The sequence below is a fragment of the Danio aesculapii genome, chromosome 20, assembly GCF_903798145.1.
Source record: "Danio aesculapii chromosome 20, fDanAes4.1, whole genome shotgun sequence".
Classification (NCBI taxonomy): Eukaryota; Metazoa; Chordata; class Actinopteri; order Cypriniformes; family Danionidae; genus Danio; species Danio aesculapii.
This window is the reverse complement of record NC_079454.1, coordinates 40,220,292-40,245,883: the sequence shown is the minus strand read 5'-3', so window position 1 is coordinate 40,245,883 and position 25,592 is coordinate 40,220,292. Positions and strand designations below refer to the sequence as shown.

General features: G+C 32.7%; 1 protein-coding gene across 1 annotated transcript in view; it reads left to right on the top strand.

Moving 5' to 3' along the window:
* Positions 1 to 25,592, top strand: part of rcan2 (regulator of calcineurin 2) — a 136,053-nt gene that overhangs the window by 9,413 nt on the left and 101,048 nt on the right. The window lies entirely within an intron of this gene.

The window sequence follows — 25,592 nt, the reverse complement described above, 5'->3', positions numbered from 1 at the left end:
TTTTAATAAAACAAAAGAGCAAGTTTAACGAACAATAAAGTAACTTATGTTTTACTATGTGTCCTGCATATAATGTGACACTAATGTGATAAATGATATGTTTTCTATGTTAAAAGGGGTTTTTGTTCTCAACCGCAATGTGCAAAATTACAATTTTAAAAACACTATTTCTACTATGACACTAATCACCTCAGGTGCTGATTATGTACTTTATTCAATGCTAAATGCTACTAATGTGAGTCTGACTTCCATTTTATGTGATATTTATGCTGAAATCGGAATCAGATACAGTAGTTTACACAGAAAGTAACATAAAAAGTAAATAAAATATGAAAAAAATATAACTGTGACAAATATCAGTCACTCAGCATGCACTTTAATAAATTTAATATGTATTAATTAGATTATAAACATTACTATTTGATGGAGAACAGCTAGATTTAATTTCAGTGAAATTTTGTCGACATTGGGACATTTTGTTAAGCAGAAAAGTGATTGTTTTTGCTCTACTAAGGAAAATAAGGTTTGTGGATACCTTAGCAGCACACAATAATGGCATTCCTGAATGAATTGGTTGAATGAATGATTCAGTAAGTCACAAGTTAAAACTAGCTGCTTGTTCAATACCTGAATGATTTATTGCCTTAAAGGGCACCTATTTTACCCTTTTTATAAGATGTAAGGTTAGCCTCTGGTGTCTCCAGAATGTGTCTGTAAAGTTTCAGCTCAAAATATCCATCAGATTATTTATTATAGCCTCCAGAATCTGCCCATTTTTGTGTCTGAATATATTGTAGCGGTTTTTGTAGCCTGTGGCTTTAAATGCAAATGAGCTGCTTCTCCACCATCCCCACGTGCGTGTGTGCTTCTCATGCGTTACATCAAATAAACAACAGTCAGTGACAGAGACAGACTCAGATGAAGCTGAAATACAGCTCATTAGTCAAAAATACCAAGTAATTTTATTTCATGTATTTGTGGTTGAAGCATATAGTTAACCCAGAATGTTGAAAATAAAATAGCTAGCAAAGATGTTGAATGTTAAAACTGTGACTCAGTGCAAACCAACAAATATCAGTCACTTACCTGTTACTAATGTTATTATATATTAATTAGATTATTAACATTACTATTTAATGTCATGTGGAGTGCAGACAGCCAAGTTGCATTTCATTGGAATCTTGTTGTGCCGCGTTAGGATATTGTGTTAGACAGAAATGTGATTGTTTTTGCTCTACTAAGGAAAATAAGGTTTGTGCGTTTCCTTAGCAATACACAATAATGGCATTTCCGAATAAATTGGTTGAATGAATGATTCAGTGAGTAACAAGTTCAAACTAGCCGCTTGTTCAATACCTGAATGCTTAATTGCTTTATAGGGCACCTATTTTGGATGTCTGCTTTTCATGCGTTACGTCAGATAAACAGCAGTCAGCGATAGAGACACGAATGAAGCTGAAATACAGCTCATTGGTCAAATATACCAAGGAAGTATTTATTGGTGGAGTTTATTCAAGCCTTTCTGAAATGATGAGTCTCACATAAATGCCAATTGCAGTATACACACACACACCTGGACCAATTGCAGTATACACACACACACACACACACACACACACACACACACACACATTAGCGTTTACTGACACCATGCGGCCGTGGTGATTTATAGGGTTTAAGAGTTACATAGCGATTTTACTGTTTTTATTACAAACATGCTCTGCTTTAAAAACTTTTAAACTTATAAAAAAATCACAGAGAGTTGTAATAAATATTTTAATTCCAGTATATTTGCAAAACAATGTTCCGTGGACATGTGTATACATGTTATTATAGAAACATGGCACCTTTCAATCAATTCAATGGGCGGGGAAACCGCACTCTTATATCACGTTGCGGTGGGCCTCAAAATCACTGGAATTTAGGTCCTATTTTAACATCAGGAAATTAAAAAAAAGAGACTTGTTGGGATATCACTCCAATATGACAGTGGACACACTATACCTACACACAGCACTGTCCAAACAGCTTACAAAATTTGTTTTAATTATAGGTGCCCTTTAAACCAATTGTTTTGGCGTGCACAATATAAGCAGCCGTAACTGTATCTGCCAATAAATGGTTATTTTCAAAGTTATCGATATTGCCACACTAAGACAATTTTCAACCAAATATATATTAAGCTGTTGATATACTGGTATCTGGGTTCTGCAGGCCATGAGGGTTTTAATTGGTATGCCACACACAGAATTGCTATTTGTAAATGACTGATTTTGATGTTTAATGTTGTTTCCATGTTTTCTTTATATTTGTTTTTGTAATCAGGCTCATAACAATTCCCATCCAGCCTTTATACATTGTACAAATGGCTGTAAAAAATGGCCTAAATCTGCAGTAAAATATATTTTTTACACTAAAACAGTACTATTCTGTGAAAAAAAACTATTGCAGGCAACCACAGCTGCCAGTAGTTTACTGTAAAATCATGAAAATAACTGTATTTTGCTATAAAACCTGAGTCAAATTTCTGACGTCTTTTATGTATTACCCTTGTGGAGAAGAGTAGAGCCAGAGTTTAAGTTATTCTGCCTGTTTTCTTTATTAGCAGCTGTTTAGTCTTTGTTAATTTGTGCCACTGTGAGATTTAAGACATTTGGGTTAAACAGAATTCTTCTAATTCAAATAAGTAATCATTATAAATATGCTTCTATCAAATATATAATACATTTCAAACATTACTTCATAAACTCAATCAGCAGTTGGCCAATTTGAGGAAGTTTGTTTCAGTGAATGAAATGAGTTCACTTATGCAGTAATTCAGTCCATGTATTTTTACAGCATCATATCGTAAAATGGCAATTAAATGGCGGTAAAGCACTGTAAAATAACAGTACATTGATGGCAACTGCAGCTGCCAGTATTCTACTGTTGATTTACTGGGTAGTTTTTACAGTGTTTGAATTCTCAGCATCTGTATTGGTTTTCAGTATAAACATTTTCATATAAATGTTTTAGTAAATTTAAGTAATTAACATTTCGCTGTGGTTTGTGTGTATAAGCAGCAAAGTCACTAAAAAATGTAATAACGTAATAAAAGTTTTTGAATTGACCTATTTCAACGTTATTCCTACTAATAATGAATGGTGCATAATTAATACATGCATTCTGACTGCAAATGTAATCATGACATGAATCAAATAATATCATGACTGCTCATAGCTGATAGAAAACCTACAGCAAGTCAAATAAATGTAGCATTTTATGTTGAAGCAGAACTGTGTGAAAACTGTGACGCTAGAACCACAGTGTCTATTACAGAACTAACCCCTATCATAAAAGAGGGAACATATGCTTAATTAGGCAGCTAATTGTGCTGATAATACTGCTCTGAATGTTTGACTATTTCCCCTACAAATGCCATGAAATATTAACCGATTAACTGGGCTCGATTGCATCTCCAGTACTGGCCAACTTGCATTAATGGCTTTTAGCTGAACTGTTTACTCCCGATAAAGATCTTCTCCCCTTCCTCTGAATTGATTACAGAGCACATGATCGTGGGACGCAGAAGCTGTCTGATAGTTACTCAGCTGATTGCTCTTTAATGAATCTGTCTTTGATTGGGCAGTTTTACATTAACATGTGGAATGGGACTCACTGGCCTATTTATGTATTAGTTATGCTGATGAAGAGTGGTAAAGCTATATTCAGCCAACATAGCATGAACTTCACTACTTATACTATGCCTATAATGTAGACATGTAAAGGAAAACCACAAAAAAAGTAGTAAAGATATTTGATACACTTTGTATTATATGCTCTTGATTCGCATAAATAGGCTATATGCATAAGAATGCATAAGAATCGCTTCCGGTGAACTGTATCGGCAAAATCGTTACAAAATCGGCATGTTAAGGTTTGTTTTCTTTAAAAATCAGTGAGCTTCACTGCCTGATTGATATACGGTATAATGTGGGTCTCAGAATGTACAAGCAGCACTGCATTAAACTAAATTTTTTGCCATGTCTTTAAAATATGAACATTTATTTTTTACCCTAGTATATTCAATGGAGTTTCTGCGCTAGCCTGCTAATCCTGACGGGGCCCTACTGAAAAAAACAGGCTGGGAGCCCAGCCAAAACCAGCTATGTCCAGCTTAAACCAGGCTGGTCAAGCTAAGACCAGCTAAGACCAGGCTGGAAATGGCTGGAAACCAGCCTGGAAGTGGCCAAAACCCCTCTAAAACCAGGCTGGTCAACCAGCTAAAACCAGCCAACCAGCCTAGGCTAGTTTAAGCTGTTTTTTCAGTAGGGGGCGCATGCATGTAAACGGCTTTTCATCTCGGTTTATGCTTCAACAACTAAATGAATGCTGAAGTCTATTTATCTGATTATATTTTCCTTATATTACAACATCGATGCTGTAAAAGAAACCAAATAAAATTGAAAAAAAGTCACATTAACTGTTCACCGGAAGTTTGTCGTTATTAGAATAAACACTAGCTGTGCATATACCCTATTGCTACACTCTACAAAAATGCTAAGTTGTTTTGAACACATTTTTGACATTTTATGGACTAACCCAATGTTAGAGTTAGATATTTAAGCTAAAATGATAACTCAATCACTAAGTTTATCTATATTTTACCCAAATTTGGGTTTTAAATTCTAAAGGAAACTAATATTTGTTTCTGTTAGCTTGCGTAGCATGGCATATAGATACCTAGCTTATTGCACAATAATGCAATTCTGTTTTCTGTGATTTGTTAAATGAAGTGTTAAATGTTTAGATAATTCAACAAGATGGGATTAATGATGTTTAATTACTTGTTTATTTTTATGCCATTATATCAAGTTTATTTATTATGTACTTAATAGTAAGCTACAGGCAAGGCAAGTTTATACAGCACATTTCAGACTCAATGGTAATTCAAAGTGTATAACATAAACAAGAAGATTAAAACAATTATAAAATAAACACACAATAAACGTAAGAAATACAAACAAAAAAGAATCAGAATGATTCAAAACTAATTCTAAATGTGTAAAAAAATTAGTTAAAAAGGAATACATAATATTCATTCATTCATTCATTTTCTTTTCGACTTTATTAATCTGGGGTCGCCACATGAATGAACCGCCAACTTATCCAGCATATGTTTTATGCAGTGGATGCCCTTCCAGCTGCAACCCATCACTGGGAAACGTCCATAAACACTCATTCACACACATACACTACGGACAATTTAGCCTTCCCAATTTACCTATACCACATGTTTTTGGACTTGTGGGGGAAACCGGAGCACCCGGAAGAAACCCACACAAACACGGGGAGAACATGCAAACTCCACACAGAAACGCCAACTGACCGGGGCTCAAACCAGCGACTTTCTTGCTGTGAGGCGATTGTGCTACCCACTGCGCCGCCGTGCTGCTCCAAAATACACATTATATATTGTTATAATTCTTTATTAAATTAATATAATTCGCAGATAACTGTTCACAAACTGGACATTAGTGGTGCTTTTTTGCTTTTGTGACCATTTTAATCCATCTGGAATCTAGAGCAAAATGGTAGCGTGTGATTATTTTTAAGTTTTGAGTAAGAAACAGGCTCTGTATTTGTGTTTTGTATCAATTTAGAGTTAATATGCTAGTTCAGCACAACATTTTTTCTCAATCATGCCATTCCAAACACACAGATAAAGATATTTTTAATGAAACCTGAAAGATTTCTGTTAATTATTAAAAATATATTGAATTCCTCCATTAAAAATATGTTCACTCAAAACACTGATGTTTTAAACGTTCACAAAGAAAGCTAATTAACTAATTAATATGATGAACAGATTCGTAAACATGTTTTCATAGACTTTCAGTGTTTAGATTGATGAACATAGTGTTTACATGAATGCTAAATAAGCAAATCAGAAGGATATGTGTGTTTACATGTCATAAGCTTCACCACATATCACTTGATTCGTGTTTCCTGATTCTACGTAGTGCTTTATAGTGCTCCTGATTCTATATAAGCTTTTTGCCTGTTAACACCTTTAAAAAAGGCTCCATTTGTTAGCATTATTTAATTAAACTAAACTGATGATGCAACTACGTGTAAAGCATTTATTAATGTGTGCCTCAGCCTACATTTTTGGTAAACATAAAATATGTTGCTAGGGGTATGTTTCATTGCACAGAAGGCACTTTCTATTTTTTTTGCGAGACTGAACGTTGCTTAAAGTAAGTTTTGTTATACGTTTCAGATACAGATCCTTCTTGTACACGTGGCTTGTTGTACATATCAAGCAAACCACTGACTTAAACCCAACTAATAGTGTTTTTAAAAGCAAATGTAAGAGGAAAGTGTGAAACTGCAGTCAAACATATGTTTAAATACTTTTTCTTGTTGGTTCACATACCTAATTAATGTTCATTTCTTAAATAGTGTTTAATAACTCATTAAAAGTTGTTAAAACAGTCAGCGCAATAGCCTAGTGGTTAACGCGCCAACATTAGGTGCAGTGGCACGTCAGGGCGTCCCGAGTTCAAATCACGGCTCAAGGACATTTCCCTACCCCCCCTCTCTCTCCCCAAATTCGCTTCCTGTCTCAATACTGTCCTATCTAATAAAGGCCAAAAATAAATCTTAAAAAAAAGTTATTAAAACTTTTTTAAATGGATGTAACAGATCTAATGAATAATATGGTTCATTTTTATTGTTTAAACAACAGTAGTAATATAATATAAAATTCTAGATTGTTACAAATCTCACTAATGATGTATTAGTAAATGCATTAAGTAACATAAGGCCTAAATATTAAGTGTTGTACTTATTGTATACTTTTACTAATAAATTTGTTTACTCTGAATATTTATGTACTGCTAGCAAAACAAATAAATTATTAAAAATTATTTTTGTTACTGTATTTCACCAAGCAACCCTTTTTTTCTGATAACATCGGCAAATGCTGATAAAAGCTTCAGCTAAAATGTGTTACTGTCACATGGCTGCAATCCATCTGGTAATTCATTTTAAGAACTGCCCACATCTAGCCTTTATCTGCATTCAGTTTAAAGGTGCAGTGTGTAAGTTTGGAACCCAGTGGTTGAATTAGGTATTGCACACCTGGTTTAAAACACACAGAACAGGTTGGCAGATTGACGACACAACTGGGAGTATGCTTGACTGTTGAGCCTAAAGACTGATTTAAGGCTGATTTAAATCGTGTTCTAAATAAAAGCAACGTCACGTGGTAGAAGGATTATTGTCCATATTAAAAGGAGTTTTTGTTCTAACAGACACCTGAAGTTGATATTTTAGAAACGGCTTCTATTTCTTCCAGTCGAACAACAGAAAACTGACAATGATCACCTCAGGTACACTTCATGTGCTTTATTCAGTGTTAAATGCTAATAATGTGAGTTTAAATGCCATTTCACATGACATTTATTGCCATACTACTGAAAGCAGCAGCAGATAGATCACCTCAAAATAAAATAAACCATTTGAAATTAAACTTTAGAACTGTGACTCACATATCAGCTATTCAGCATGTACATTTAATAACGTTAAAGAGGGTTAAAATGTATTAATTGGATTATGAACTTTACCATTTCGTTGAGGTGCAGTGAGTGTACTATTCTGTGCTTCAGAATGGCTGTATTTAAAATTCTGCAGTGTTTTTTTTGGTTCAAATAGCCAAATTGATTATCATTGCATTTCTCGTCACGTAGCGTGTTGGACACGGGGTTACAACGTAACCTGCTTACCTAATGTTTACATTCATAATATTTATATATTTTTGATAATTAATAATCGCATGTTGAACTCTGAATTGCATCTCATTTCGGAGTCTGCTGCTGTCCACCGGAGGTCGCATTTCGGTCACGAACTGAGACCGAAATGAGAGCCTTCATGACTGAATGAATGAAATATGCTATTTTCCATCAAGGCAACCCGGGGTTCTGAAATATAATTGACTAATCTGTCATTGGGCATAGGTTAGAGATACCAAAACAAAGACATGCGTTCTGGCATATGACGCACAATTTCAAAGCAGAATATCTGACTTCAGCATTGTTTTTCAGATAAACAAGAATGTTCACTTGGCATGTTTCTTAAATATCTGCAAATATATTATAGAATTCTTATGCTTTAGAAGAGTCAATTACTTACATACAGCACCTTTAAAGGTACACAAGCGAAACAAAATCAAGGGAATGTAAAAATTATGCAAAGCTAAGCTTCTGAAATCACAAGGGCTTGCTGGAAAAGCAATGAATGCTATTACAGTCAGACGCCATAATGTCATCTGCATCATCTTACCAAGAATTATTGTATTTCTAACTACATATTTCACTCATGTGTATGAGATTATTCCATTTTAAACAGTCTCCCCCCGCCGGTGACTGTTGCGTGGTCGTAGCCCCCAGTGACCCTGCAATCCCTTCAGTGCAGAGTTTCAGCATCCCTGATTGGATTTGGCAAACATCCGGTGAGCAATGGAATGCTCCAGATTCATGAAGCTTAATGACAGATGACAGCAAGACAGAATAGACTTGCTATTCTCGTTGCTCCCCCCGTCTGGACGCAGACCACTGTCGACTGCCCCCACTTTGCTGATTGATCAAGGGAGGTCAAATTGTTCCAAAGGAGCAGCAGCACCATGCCGTTGCCTTCAGGCACGATTCGCAGCGCTGTCAAAATGTTTGATTGTGTTTGGCACCTCTGGAAGAGGCGCTGCTTGTGCATCTGAGCCGCCGAATCAATTTAGTAGGCTGTGATTATATTAACCCCATGAAAGGCCCAGGTGATGCATAGGATCTATTTAAAGACACATGGCGTTATTAGCTCCCCAAGAATAGGGAAGCAATCTTACAGATTTTACAAACTAAGGCAATCTGGAGCCCACGCGGAAAGCTGATGCAATGTGGACTGAGTCTTCTGTCAAGATGAAAACTAACTGGCTTTCTTTCTAATTATGTTATTGTGTCAAACTTTGAGCTATTGAAACTTTTTTTTACTTTAAAGCATGATTTAGTCAAGCTGACATTCAAAGACAAATTTGTCTTTTCTAGTTAATATTTTAGCCATTTGTTTTCTCATTATTTCTACAAATTGTTACTGTCCTGCAGCATGTTCAATCACTGAAGATTAAGGAACTAATGCCCGATTCACATGGGGTGTCAGTGTCAACGCTTCCCATTCACTTTGGAAGGGTGATGTCTAGGGCTAGCCGATTAATCGAAAAGTAATCGAAATCGACACTCAGAACCTATAATCGATCTAATTTTACCAGGCCATTTTTTCAATTACTTTCCCTTCAGCGTGTGGAGTCACGTGACCCCGCTCTGTCAAGGCTGATTTATACTCCTCTGTTGAATACACAGATATGGTCCGGCGCAGCCTTCATGCAGTCGCATATTCTTCGCACCTCCGCAAAAATGTAACTACACATGACACGTTTGCACTACATTGACGATGATTAGAATCTGCGCGAGATGCCTTGAGATGACATGTTTTCTACTACAATAAAATTATTATTTACATTTAAATTGTTTACAGAGGATTCAAGAAATGCACTCTTTAAAATATTATTTAGGCTATGCGCAAGTTATTTTATTTAAAAGAGATACTGCTTATTTTCTATTTTTAATATGAAAAACTTGAAACTTGAAAATAATTAATTTTGTTTCCAAAAGTGCAAGTTATTTGTACTTTTTTATAAGAAAAAAGTGACTTCGTTTTAGGCAATATGCGTTCTAATTTCAGTTGTTCAATGTTCTCTCACTTGTAATATGTGAGCATATTTACTGTACAAAAATTAGTGAACTATGAGAGTAAAATAAATAAATAAATTAATTAATTAATAGTTCATTAATCGTAATCAAGTTCAAATGTTCAATTAATCGAGATTTTGATTTTAGGCCAAATCGCCCAGCACTAGTGACATCAAGCATTGCTGAACTGAATTGTGGATCTGTCTACACCATTTCAGCACTGTTGCTTGCGGCAGAAGTTGGGAATTTCATAGTCTTTCTAATTCGCAGTCCGGTAGTTGAAACGGTAGGCTACAAATAAATAATTAGTTATGAATTAATTAATTATTCATGAATAATTAATTCACCACCGCCTACGACGACGATGCCATCGTCCATCGCGATGTTTCACATTAAACATCATATGATGCCAAACTGGTAGACATCGCCCAACCGTAGTGTGAATTTATATTATGAGAATGTAAGTGCTTTTTTACTCAGATGTAGACGTTCTGCAAAACTAAATTAGGAATGTTTAAAATAGCATAATAGGAGCACTTTTCTTAGTTTTTTAAAAATGAATTATTATAATTTTTTTATTAGCTCTAAAACTAGATATATAAAATATAGCATTTACTATGTGATTCTATTATTATTGACACCTTGCAGATGTTGATCTACCTTTACCATTGCACACACTTTGTAACATTTTAAGAGTCGCTTTAACACTTATGTTTATTTTATTATAAAGAGATCAGATATTTTGTTTAAATATTTTTGTTTTTGACAATTAAAACTAATTTCCATAGTAATGTTGGTAAATAAATAAAAAATCCTAAATGTAATTGTTCCTAAATGTATTGTTAAAAATATTCAATATTTATTGATATTGAATGATATGAAACATGATATGAAGTCCTCTTTTTTCAAAGTGAAGCATTTAATGCATGTGATGTCATGATATGTTAAAGGCACTAATCAAACTCTCATAACAGCATCTGAAGTGGAAGTAATCCATAACTAATCCCACCAGTGGAAATAATCCATAATTTATTGGCTGATAACTGATTTTTGTTTTTACTGGGCTGGAAAAATGACAACATTGAAAATAACCATTTATGATAAAGCTTTATCTGCTTTACCAAAAATGACACAAACACATTTAATAACATAATAAGGTTTTCACAACTTCCCAGGAAGAATAGGTGTTACCATAAGAGCTGTTGTCATGTTGCTATTATTGGCTGAACTATCCATGTCAACCTTCGATACGTCATGCCTATCCGTCATGGACTTTTTCTGCGTCTCTCCCTTGAGCTCACGCTGAATCAATACAATTGATCTCCACTTTGGAAATGTCACACTGACAGACGTAGACATGATTCACATGGTGTCTCACTTATCAGCTGCTGCTTGAGTTGTTAGCATGGCAAACATAAAGAAATGTTCTGTGTGACGGGAGAGTGATTACCCAGCATGCAGAGAGACAGAGATTTATCCATCACATGTACGGTTTACAAGAGTTGTCTGATAAAGGATTGCGACTTCAATGGTAAAAACTGTAAACTGCTACAGTAAAGTCGTTAACTGGTTAACAGTAAGTTTCCTTAATATATACGGTTAAAAACTGTAAATTGACCTTCCCAGGATTCCTTCAACCCTTCATTTTTTGTTTTTTGTCGACATTACTATGTTTCTGTTTTTATTAGTTATGTACTTTAGAGTTTTATGTTGTGTCTAATTTTGATAAATAATGTTTTTTGCATTACTTTAATTGTATGTGTTTGTGTGCTGTAGCTATGTGTAGGACTCTGAGTTAGGGCTTGGCGATATTGCAAAAAAAAAAAAAAAAAAAAAAAAAAAAAAATCACGCTATCATGTTTTATATCATTTGATATCGATAATTATTGAATATTTTTAAACAAACATTTAGGAATATTAGGATTTTTTTAAAATAATTTTACCGCTTTATTTTAATTTACCAACATTACTAAGGCAAATAGTTTTAATAGTCAAAAACAAAAATATTTAAACAAAATATCTGATCTCTTTTTAATAAAATAAAAATAATAATAAATAAAATAATAAAATCTCTTAAACTTAAAATACATTTAATACTCTTAAACTTGATTAATAAAATGTTACAAAGTGTGTGCAATGGCAAAGGTAGATCAACATCTGTAAGGTGTCAATAATAATGATACAGTAAACCTCAAAGTCTGTCAACAAAACAAATTATGATAATCAAATCTGAGATTTCAAGTAAAGAAACCAGCCATCATTATTCAAATACATACTGCAACATTACGAATTGTGAAGTTGAATGACTATATTTGCCCCTATAATAAAAAATCTTTCAGATGGGGAGCTAGTGGCTGAGATGCACAAGAAAAGAAACCAAAAAGCCACTCTGGTGACATCCTTTTTTAATTTACAATCTCCTCACTGCTGTTACACGATATTCATTTTCGTGTGTTGTTATTTTGTGTGCTTTGTGTTTGTCTGAGGTAATTAGTCTGCCGTTATTACTGAAATGTGTATATTTCATACAAAGTGTGAAGCAGATTGGTTAGTTTTAGCGCTCAGGGCATTCAGAAAAGTTCTGACACCCTAGGCTTATTGGCATTGCTTCCAAGGCGCGCGCTCAGCAGCCACGTTTTAATAAAACTATAGCGCTTCATACCGAAAGTCCATAACAAACTTTCTTTATTATTGATATTGACAACGGTGTTCAATCAGTAAATACAGATATTGATTTTATCGTCCAGCCCTACACGGAGTGCTTCTATATATTAGTACGTTTCTCTGCTTGTTGTGAAGAAAAGTTTGTGATGAGCATTGGTTCATCATATGGCTTTTTTATCACCATCGCTTATGGTTGTGTTTTTGTCTGTGTAACAAATGTACAATGTATAGAAGTTAATGAAAAACACTAGAAATTAAATACGGTAGTTTAATATTTCGAAATTTCCGTTTACAGTTTCTACCACAGCTGTCAGTTTTTTTTTCCATAAATGTTATGAATTTTTTTACAATGTGCAGTCATATTGTTGTTTAAACACAATATTACAGTCGCAGCACTGCAATATTTACTTTATTTACTACACAGAAATCACAGCAGTGCTGGTATACAGTCATATCACATTGCTAACCGTAATACTGACATTTCCCTATATACACAATCACATACATAAATGACTGTCAGGTCAGCATTCCTGCATCCTGTTCGTTACCTCAGTTCTAAATCAGGAATTAATGTTAGTGTGAAATCTAAATGCACAATGCTTATTTTGTTAGCGCACATATGTTTTACAAAGCGGATGCCCCAGTTTTACAGCTGCAACCCAGTACTGGGAAACATCCATACACACTCATTCACTATGGCCAATTTAGTTTATTCAATTCACCTATAGCGCATGTCTTTGGACTGTGGGGGAAGCCGGAGCATCTGGAGGAACCCCTCGCAAACATGGGGAGAACATGCAAACTCTAGACAGAAATGCCAACTGACCTAGCCGAGGCTTGAACCAGCGACCTTCTTGCTGTGAGGCGACAGTGCTACCCACTGCGCCACTCAGTACATCAACACACTGAAATAAAAGTCTTAGCACTTCTCATTCGTGCAGACTGTAAACGTTTGAAAAGCACCGTAAATTCTGAAGAGCAAAGAACAAACCTGATGGAGCCACCAACACACCAGTCTCTAATCATCCAGAGACATTAATGAAATAAAGAGTAGAGGTTTCATGTACAGCATCACCTGTAGAAACTGCACCAAAACAGGCACCTCACTGTACAGTTTCCTCTATGATGTCACTAAGGGATCCCTGACAAAAGACAGAGAAATGCAGACACGTTCAGCGGAGCTCTGGTTTCACTGAGGTTATGTAATCCGGCTCGCTGGTCATGAGTCCTGCTTTATATGGTCATATCAGTTTTAAGTGGACTTACAAGTATGTCCTTTTGTTCTGCATGAATTCCTGTCTTCAGGCTGAAGCGCTATAGTCATTCCAGCAGTGTGTATGTGTGTACATGTTTTGGTGGTTTACAAGGACATAAATTTGTGTAAAGACATGAGTATGATCTAGTTGTACTCTATTAAGCTGGTTTACGAGGACATACATTGTGTCCTCGTAATTCAAAACACTTAAAAATCACACTTGTTCAAAAAAATCACGCTATGTTTCCTGTGAGAGATAGGCTTAGTGGTAGGGCTATTTAATAAGTGTATACATTAAACACTTCAACTGTATGTGTGTGTGTGTTTGACTGTTAATCCCAAAGTTCAGCAAACGGCCGAAACCGAAGCCCAGTAATGTGACACTGCAGAAATATCAGCCGTCTGGCCTGCTGAATGACGTTTATGGAGAGCAGGGCTAATGTTAACCTGGAGTGAGCCATTAGCATTCCTGCGTGCCTCTTTTTTTTTCATTGTGCTGCTGCTGTGGCTTGTGTTTTGCACACCGTCAAGGTTAAAGACTTGAATGAGGATCTGTTAGCATGAATGTGGCTCAGCCATGCAGAAGTGTTTGTGACGTGTGCTGTGTGACGTATCTCTCTCTGTCTCTCTCTCTCTTTTTTCTCTCTGCTGTACCTGTTCCCAGTTTGTGTTTACTGTTTGTGCCAGGAGGGCTTTAATTTAATGCCTCCCACTCACTGCACGCTTATGTCATCATAGAGTTCTCCTGATCGGACACCTTACATAACACTCATACCTCTCATCATAGTCTCTCCTAGCATTTCTGAGTGTCAGCAATGCTTCATAATAATAATAATAATAATAATAATAATAATAATAATAATAATAATAATAATAATAATAATAATAATAATAATAATTAATAATTAATAATTAATAATAATAATACATAGCAATGTAATACATAAAATATGGGGTTTATTTGTAATTATTTAATTAGTATTTATTTACTTGTTTTAATTAATTGTACCAAATCAAATACAATGAAATACAATTATATTGATACATTTATAAAATTATAATGATTATAATTAGTATTACAATTTTACTGTTGTAATGTAAAGAAAAATATTTTATATTTTATAAAATATATATTTTAAAATTATTGTAAAATATTAATAAATGTTGTGAAATATTAGAATAATAATATTATTATCAGCGTTAATTACACTGTAAAATGATTTTCATGGAAATCCTCTGTAAATTACAGCAGAAAAACAAGGTTGTTGTGAAATTATTATATTATTTTTTTAGTGTTATTATTATTATTATTAAATATTAATATTACAATTTAAATAAAATGTATTATTAAAATAATAAAACATTACTACTACTACTACTACTACTACTACTACTAATAATAATAATAATAATAATAATTATTATTATTATTATTATTATTACTACTACTATTCAGGCTTTACAGTTGTAATGTAAAATACAAATATTTTAGATTATTTAAAAAATAGTTTAAAGTAAAATATTACAATATTAATATTCATATTAGTGTAAATTGTAAATTGATTTGTATGGACATTTTTAGTTTTTTATTAGTTATTTATTGTCTGGAAATTATGGCACAAAAACTAGGTTATTATTATTATTAGAAACTTTATTAATGAAAAACATTTAAAAATGTATTAGTATAAATATATTACTAATTCAAAGATAAAACAACAACAATAATAATAATAATTAATTATAATTATATTTTATTATTATTATTATTGTTAATATAATTTTGAAACATTAAAGCATTATTATTATTATTATTATTATTATTATTATTATTATTATAAATATTAATTAAAACATTTTTAAAACCTTTTTATCATAATAATAATAATAATAATAATAATAATACATAGCCATGTAATACATAAAATGTATAAATATTTAACTAATATTCATTTTTTTGATTGTTTTAATCAAATGTGCATCCATTCATACATTTATTGTTATTTATTATGTTTGTTTGTAAATATAATGTGATCATTTTTAATATAATAAATAAACAAAAATAAATAATATTTTACAATTATAAATAAATAAAAATAAGATAAAAATAAAATCTAACTAATAAGCAATAAATAAAAATGTTAAAAACTTTTTAAATTTAAAAAAAAATGTCAATTATTATTTTTATTTTTCAATTATTATTTTTCAACTATTATTAAGTATTACCTTATTTTAATATGTTAATATATATTTGATGTAACTGTTAGTTTGTTTTAATGCTTATTTATTCAATTTTGTATTTAAATTTAATTTTTAGGACTGAATATAATGTATACATATATACAAGTACGTTGTATGCTCACGAAGAGTTTATTTAATTTATTAGAAACTATAATACTTAAAAAATATTTGTGTAAAATACTACAATATTACAATTGAAAATATTTATGTTGTATTTTAGCATATTTTTAAATGTAATTCACTCTCTGATACAAAGCTAAATTCAAGACACAATTACCATCTGTGATTTAAAATAACTAATATTAATAAATATATAAAAAAATATTTATAAATAATAAATACAAATTAAATGATAAATAAAATCTTATTAATACTTTTTTACTATTATTAGAAATACACATCTTTCAAACTTAGAAGTTTTATTTTAAATTTTTTACATTTTTAAAAAATATTTTACATTTTTATTCAATCATGACTGAATGGTAATTTATTGCATTATGTATTAGATGCATTAATTTATTATATAAAAATAAAAGATTTTGATTAAAAAACAACAACAGATGTATGATTGTAACCATAAACATATGTTGCATTTACTAACATCCAGTGAGCATCTTGTAATCAAATATTAGAAATGTTAGAAATGTGCATTGTTCTGACCCCTTTCATATATATGTGTGCATATTTTCCATATTGTATTTTTATAACATGCATGCATGCATGCCACAGCTGCTGCCTACCAATGAATCTTTGCATGTATGGCAATGACGTCTCTCTCTGTTCAAGACTGCAAATCAAACCCTGTTGGAAAGACAGCCAAAAAGCTCTGGGCTCTGATTTATTGTAATCAAAGGCTAGAGAGCGTCTATTAGGATGCAGCTGCTATGTGGATTAGCACCACAATGAATATAAAAGTGAGGTAATAGACCAGAGAATATCAGTGCCATCATAGTCTCATCCCCAGAGAGGAGTAATATATATAATACATATCTGACTCATGCTTTAAAACTTCCATGGACCTTTTGTTTTCACATTAAAGTACAATATTGATGGCTAAAGGTTAAAAAAGAAGATCATAATTATTAGTATTCAGGCGTTACAGTTGTAATTTAAAATAAAAATATTTTAGATTAGTAAAAAATATATTTTAAAGTAAAAAAATTTGAATATTAATATTCTTAGTAGCGTTAATTACACGGTAAATTGATTTATATGGACATTTTTAGTAGTTTTTTAGTTATTTATTGTCTGGAAGCTCATAAAAATAATAGCATAGAATCATTAATATATAAGAAGTTATTAATTGGCCGGAGGTTCACGTAAATTAGAGCACAAAACTAGATTATTATTATTATTATTAATATCACTATTATGAGAAATATTATTAACCAAAAACATTATTAATAAAATTATTATTATTATTATTATTATTCTTATTCTTATTCTTATTCTTCTTATTATTATTATAAATATATTATTAATTAAAATATATAATAATAACAACAACAACAACAACAACAACAACAACAACAACAATAATAATAAATATTAAAAAAATATTATTAATAATTATATTATTATTATCATTATTAATTATTATTATCATTTTAGAAACATTAAAACATTATTATTATTATTATTATTATTATTATTATTATTATTATTACTACTACTACTACTACCACTGCTAATATTCTTAATTATTAGTGTTTAGGCTTCACAGTTGTAATGTAAAATAAAAAAAATTTTAGATTTTAAAAAATTATTTGAAAGTGAAATATTAGAATATTATTATCCATATTAGTGTTGATTACACTGTAAATTGATTTGTATGGACATTTTTAGTCGTTTATTATGGATTTATTGTCTGGACGTTCATATAAATTATAGCAGAAAAACTAGGTTATTATTATTATTACTGTTATTAGAAACATTATTAATAAAAAACATTATTAAAAAAATTATTATTATTATTATCATTAACATATTTTAATTGAAATATATAATAATAATAATAATAATAATAATAATAATAATAATAATAATAATAATAATAATAATAATAATAAGTATATTATTATTATTATATTTTTATTATTATTATTATATTTTTATATTATTATTATCATTATTGATATTATTATTACTACTATTACAACTACTACTACTACTACCACTATTAATATTCTTAATTATTAGTGTTTAGGCTTCACAGTTGTAATGTAAAATACAAATATTTTAGATTATTAAAAAAAATATTTGAACGTAAAATATTAGAATATTAATATTCATATTAGTGTTGATTACACTGTAAATTGATTTGTATGGACATTTTTAGTTTAGTTAGTTAGGTAATTATTAATGAAAAACATAAAAACATTATATTTTAATTATTATTATTATTATTGTTGTTGTTGTTATAAACATTATGACGTCACAAATGGATTAAATGATGGCCTCTCATAATTGCATATAACTGCCTTTTCTACACCTTAGCAGAAACACAAAAGGTCATCCAGAGGTCACTGACTGCTGTATGAAGCTCCTAAAGCTAAAGCAGGAAGAAAAAATGCCTGTTTACTACTAAAAGGCAGACAAAGTGTGCAACTGATCATGTCCATGTGTTTTAATTTTCATTTAATTATAATATCCCACAAAAAGTTTTTTAATTAACTTAGTTAAACTTAGTTTAGGTGTAGAATAACCTTGCAAGAAACCTTGACAAATGTTTAAATGAGCTAAAAAGCACGCTGAAAATGTGAATGGTTACTCAGATGTTTCCTCACGGTTGTGAAGTGTTCAAGTGTATTACTGTGAAAGCGCTACAGAGGGAAGATCTGAGGACATTTTTTTTTGCAAGCTATAATGCTGGTGAAATATTAATGTCGTCCTAAAGTATGCGTGGTGAGTCAGGGTGAGGTTTTACTGCACTGAGAGCTGGAAATAGCTCACTCAATCCACATTACTCACAGCAAGGCTCTTTTTAAGAATCCTGCGCACAGATTAGTGCTATTGTGACTTCTAGCCCTGACAATTTCCACACACATTATCAGCGTGTGCACTATATGAGTAATGACTGTAGAGCTGAGACATAGATTCGTTCCTTCCAAGACTTCGCTTTGAAGATATAGGCTAAATTTATGCACACTTAATGTTAACAGGCATATTTATAGCAAATTAATGAAGCATATGCTTGCTGACACTGAATACTGGAGCCGTTCTTTTCTGGCTATACTGACTAAATGGTGATGTGTGTCCATTTTATGCTCAAATTCGGTCCAAGTGTTGTAAACAATGGGCTCTATTGTAACGATCTAGGTGCAAAGTCTAAAGCGCATGGCGCAAAGCCATTAAGGGTGTGTCCGAATCCACTTTTGCTATTTTAAGAATGGAAAAATACGCTTTGCGGCTCTCTTTACTTTTACTCTTTACTCCCTTTACTTTCGTGGATGAGGAAACGGTGTTGTACGCACTCCACTGAAGACATCCATTAGCCTACATATTTCATTTTATTTATTAAGCATAAAGATTTGTTTCAAAACTATTTCTATATTCAATTCTAATTTCCAGCAAGAGAATAAATGAACAATAATAACGAAGTGTCGTCAAACAACTGAGTTATATCAAACACACGTCCTGTTCTTATGCTCCATATGGTGATGCAGACGTCTCCAAAACCCGACAGTTGGACAAATCTAAAATTTTTATTCAAACAAATAAACATATACATATTATAAATAATATGTAATAAAACTACTAATAATAGCATTATACAAACGCAAATTGTCATAAATTAAAAGCAGCAACCCAGTACTGGGAAACACCCATACACTCACATTCACACTCATACACTACGGCCAATTTGGTTTATCCAATTCACCCATAGCACACGTTTTTTGGGTGCAGGGGAAACCGGAGCACCCGGAGGAAACCCACGCCAACACGGGGAGAACATGCAAACTCTATACAGAAATGCCAACTGACCCAGTCGGGACTCAAACCAGCGACCTTCTTGCTGTGAGGGGACAGTGCTAACCACTGAGCCATCTTGTCACATCATAGAACTTATAAACTCCCAAAAAGGATGTAATATTACAATTCAATGCAGGCCATGTCTGCCTGCAAGGAAACTTTAGATTTAACAGATTTAACATCTAGTGCCCTATCATACACTTGGGGCAATAAGGTGCAAGACGTGTTTCCACGGCGTGTTGCTATTTTCAGACCAACGCAACCCTAATTTTCCCATTTTGCGTTACGTTGTTTAAATAGCAAATCCATTTGCGCAACTTTGTGGATCCATGGGTGTTTCGGTCTAGAAAAAAAGGGTGTTAAGGCACATTGTTGGTGCGTTGCTATTTTGAGGAACTAAAATAGACTGTTAAATAGACCAGCTGAAAGCAGGTCTAAAGTCCAGCGCAAGAGTGTGTTAGTTGTGCGCCTCGCTTACACATTGCTTAAAACATGAAGGATGCACAGCAATACGCAAATATCTTTACAAATGAAAAAGACTTAAAGGAATAAAATATTTTTTAAAATATTACTTTCTACATAAATAAATATATAAATAAATAAAAACCACTACCTCCATGCCTTCATCTCGGGGGGGCGTTTTTTTAGTTTATTCATGACAATTTGCTTTGGTATAATGTTATTATTAGATGTATTATTAAATGCATATTTATATTTGTTTTATTAAAAACAAGCTTAGATTTGTCCTCCTGTCAGGTTTTAGACCATATGGGGCATAAGAACAGGACGTGTGTTGGATATAACTTGAACACACTTTATTATTATTGTTCATTTAATCGTTTGCTGGAAATTAGAACTGAAGTTAGAAATAGTTTTGAAACAAATCATTGCGCTTAACAAACAAAATTAACTATGTAGGCTAATGCATGTCTGTGCGTACAACACGTTTCCTTATCCACAAAAGAGAGAAAGTGAAAGTAAAGGCCAATTGGAGGAGGCTCATTCTCGCGCTGCAGATGGTCAGTTTACTGTTTTCTCACTAGTGAAGCGTTTAGTTTTTCCACTTACAAATTCTGCCATGTAAATAGCAAATGCGCCATGGCGCGACGCAACTGACTCTTCAAGGGAATGGGAGATGACACTCTGATTGGTTTATGCTCAAAACACACCCATAATAAATCATTAAGAGAATACCCTCAACTCTGTTAGACCATGTGCCAGGGCACAGAGCGTATTTTTCTGTCCTTAAAATATCAAAAGTGGATTTGGACATGCTCTTATTGCTTTTGCGCCCTGCGCTTCAGACTTTGCGCCTAGATCGTTAAAATAGAGACCCTAATTTGCAAAATGTTAGCCATTTCAACAAAATATAATTGTGATCATAAAAACCGCATGTTATTTTTTATAATGACTGAATTTAGAAACGTACCTTGAATCTTAATGGCCTAACTGCATGATGCAGGACTGTTTTTTTATTTTGTGAAAGTTATTTGCGAGTCTATTGTTTGGTAAACTGCCTGCTGTTCTTCAGAAAAATTATTCAGCTCCTGCATGCTGTTTGGTTTTACAGCATCTTCTGCATATTTGAACCCTTTCCAACAGCGACCGTATGATATTTGAGATCTATCTTTTTTACACTAAGGACCACTGAGGGACTCTTACACAACTATTGCAAAAGATATAAACATTTACTTATGCTCAAGAAGGAAATAAAAGTAGGGGATGTAAAACAACTTAGCTATTTTCTTATTTTTTTCCTTTAAAAGCTAATACTTACATTCACATTTAATACTCACATGTTCCCCAGACAAAATTTAAAGGTTTCATTAACCGTGACTATCTAATTTAAGAGTTGACCAATCATGTTGCTTTATTGAAGTAAATTATTATTATTCATTAATTCATTCGGCTTAGTCCCTTCATCAGGGGTCGCAACAGCAGAATGAACAGCCAACTTATCCAGCATATGTTTCACACAGCGTATGCCCTTCCAGCCTGGGAAACACACATGCACTTTCACATTCTCCCTCATACACTACAGCCAATTTAGCTTATTCAATTCACCTATACCGGATGTCTTTGGACTATGGGGGAGACCGGAGCATACAGAGGAAACCAACACGAACACGGGGAGAACATGCAAACTCCTCACAGAAACGCCAACTGACCCAGCTGGGGCTTGAACCAGTGACCTTCTTGTTGTGAGGCGACAGTGATAACCACTGAGCCACCGAGCCGATCATTATCATTATTATTATTTCCTTCCAAGGAAAGTAATGTAGAACTGATGTTGTTGCTAGATTTCATTTTTGTTTCATTATTAATATTACAAAGTATTTAAATTAGATTTCTAAACTTGAATGAAATAACATAATAGGGCTGAACAATATGTCATTTGCTCATCGATATGGCAATGTGTGTATCTGCAATAGTCACATCGTAGGATTAGATTGTTGTTTGTTTGCTTGTTTACACTTTATTGTCCCCAATGGGGAAATTTGTCTTGAACTCTCGGCCCCAATATGCATACACTGAACAGAAACAGACATCAAAAATCACAAATCAACACAAACATTTAATCATTAACAAATATTACATATTTAAAAGTCTAATTGATGTAGGTAAACAAGATTTCTTAAAAGGACTGTATCTGCACACAGGCAACCTGTATCTTCGATCAGAAGGAAGTAACTCATACTCACAAAATAAACTGTGCGAGGGGTCAGCTAATATTTTAATAGCTTTGTCTTGAACTATTTAAACTAGTTAAATAGTTTAACATCCTAAACTATTATTAATTAATGATTAAAAGATAAAGATATTATTGAATATTATTTTTATATTATTGAATATAATTATTTATACACTAATAACCATGTTATTTCAGGCCTACTTGTTCAATTTCTATATTTGAATACTGTTAGAAAAGCATAAAAGCCCAGAAAATGATGAAAACAGCTTATTTCACTTTTATTTTTGCTGTCATACTTATATATGCTTGTAATTTATTGCATTTTATGCACATATTTCTGCACAGATTTAATCACCCCAGCCAATCTAAATTCATGAAATCTTTCTGAACAGATCTATTTAAATTATCTGGAAAATTATATAAATTAAATTCATATCGCAATATGTATTGCAGCAAAACAGAATATTGCAATGTCAGATTTTTTCAATATCGTGCATCCCTACATAATTCATTTTCCTTCGACTTTGTTCCTTTATTCACCAGGGGTCGCCACAGCGGAATGAACCGCCAACTTATCCAGCATAGTTTTACACAGCGGATGCCCTTCCAGCTGCAACCTACTATACTGTACTATAGGTAGTTCAATTCACCTATAGCACATGTCTTTGGACTTGTTGGGGAAACCAGAGCACCCGGAGGAAACCCACACAAACATGAGGAGAACATGCAAACTCCACACAGAAATGCCAACTGTGAGGCGACAGTGCTAACCACTGAGCCACCGTGTTGCCCCACCTATAACATAATGTTACAAAATATTTTGAAACTTATTTATTTTGTAATCTACAGTGATTGCTATGAAATGTAATCTTCCCAACCCAGTACATAAAATAAAGTAAATGTTGGCAGTTTTTGGGGGGAAGAGTAGCTTCAAAAAGATACAAACATGATCTATTCCTCTGTATGCAGGGATTGGCTATAAAATCAGTCCTCCTCTGTCACTGTCACATGACCACTTACATAACACAGGTTTTACTCTAGCTTCCACGAAAAGCTAGAGCAAAGCTTTTTAACATATTACAGAGTCATATTTTGTTGAGTGTTTTTTTCTACAGCGGGATATTTAACACAGCCACAGATATAACACTGGCATAACATTATTTTGAGTGGCATAATACTTGGGCTACGATGAGATTTATGAGCAAATTCACACTCGTAGCCATGCAAGATAACTGATAAAGCAAAAAATAAACAAATTATAAAATAGAATTTAAAGAAAAAAGAGTCTAGGTCTAGAGAGTATATTTTTATTATTAAACTTTTTAAATATTAGCAATAGAAACAATAGCAATAGAAACAATTATATTATATTATCAATTGTTTCTATTAGCAATATATATAATTGATACCCCTTTCTACACTTAGCTCATACTGGAGTAATTCATATTAATTGTCAGGATTTTTCATTGGCTCTTTCTGCAGGATAAGCATTTGCTGCAGCACATTACTGTCTTTAATCATTCGAGCATCCCAAAATTTAAAAAATATATATATATTGGCTTAGTAACACCATGTTAACACTAAGCCTTAAGGCATGTGTTATTGATTCATTCAGTAAACTAATTTGTAAAAAAAAAATCATTCAGGAAATAAACAAGCTCTTTTTTTTTGTTTTTGAAGCTTAAAGCCAATGATTTGTTCAAAAACACTGATTCAAGTCAACTGATTTGTAAAAAAACGTTCCCTTGTTTACGAGTAAGTCACACTGACTCATACTAAACAAGTTCCTCTGTTTATGAGTCTGTAAAGCCTAAAAATCAACGATTTATCTAAAAAAAAAAAAAAGATTAATTCAATTACCAAACAAATTCCTCTGTTTACGAGTAAATCATTGAAGCCTGAAACTAATGATTAGTTCAAGAGTTCCCACTTAGATATGCTTGGCGTATAAAGCTGGTTTGGCATGCTGTCCCGGGAGAGAACCCTGAGCTCGGAGATCTTTGAGCCCAGGGCTCCCGCCCGGTCGATAAGCATATCAGGGGATCCGAGATCAGGTAGGTCTCGAGAGTTCCCCCTTTTGAAAAGGGAGGAAAGGAGGAGAGAAGGGGTGGAAGGGGGGATTCTTCCAAACGAAGATAAAACATTAGGGAGAAAATGATCCATTTATAGTAAACTAGGATCACTCTGATTGGATTATTACTGATTACAGATGAGTGGCCAGACGTGCTCAATCATATCACGTGCTCCTCTCGAAATTTGGTTTATGAAACTTCACTTCAAAAACACTTGATTCGATCAGAATCTAAATAGCTCATCTGTCGAGCAAGTTATTGATTTATAAACTATTGGTTTGATTAAAAACACTGATTCATTTTATATGAGTTAAATAAGTTCCTCTGTCTATAAATGAGCCATCAACTAAAAAACAACAACATTTGTGCAAAAACACTGATTCATTCAGTTACTAAACACGTTTCTCTGTTTAAGATTGAGTCGTTGAAGCCTAAAACTAATGATTTGTTCAAAAATACTGATTCATTCAGAATGTAAAAAGGCTCCTCTGTTTATGAGCAAGTCATTGATTCATGAAAAATTGGTTTGTTTAGAAACACTAATTCATTCAGGAGTTAAAAAGTTCCTGCCTATAAGTGAGTCATCTACTCAAAAATGTTTGTTCAAAAACACTGATTTAGTTACTAAACACGTTCCTCTGGTTAGGATTAAGTCATTGTAGCCTAAAACTAATGATTTGTTCAAAAACACTTTCAGTTAAAATCTGAAACAAATTCATTGATAGTACTGTCGTCTCACTGTCTGGGCCAGTTGGCATTTCTGTGTGGCGTTTGCATGTTCTTTCCGTGTCTGTTTTCGCAGCACACATGATCTAGACAAACCATATACTCTTCTCGGACATTGTCATCAATATATTTTTAGATATATTGTTAATAAATATTGTACACAAACAATAGTGTATACTATTTCACAAATATGG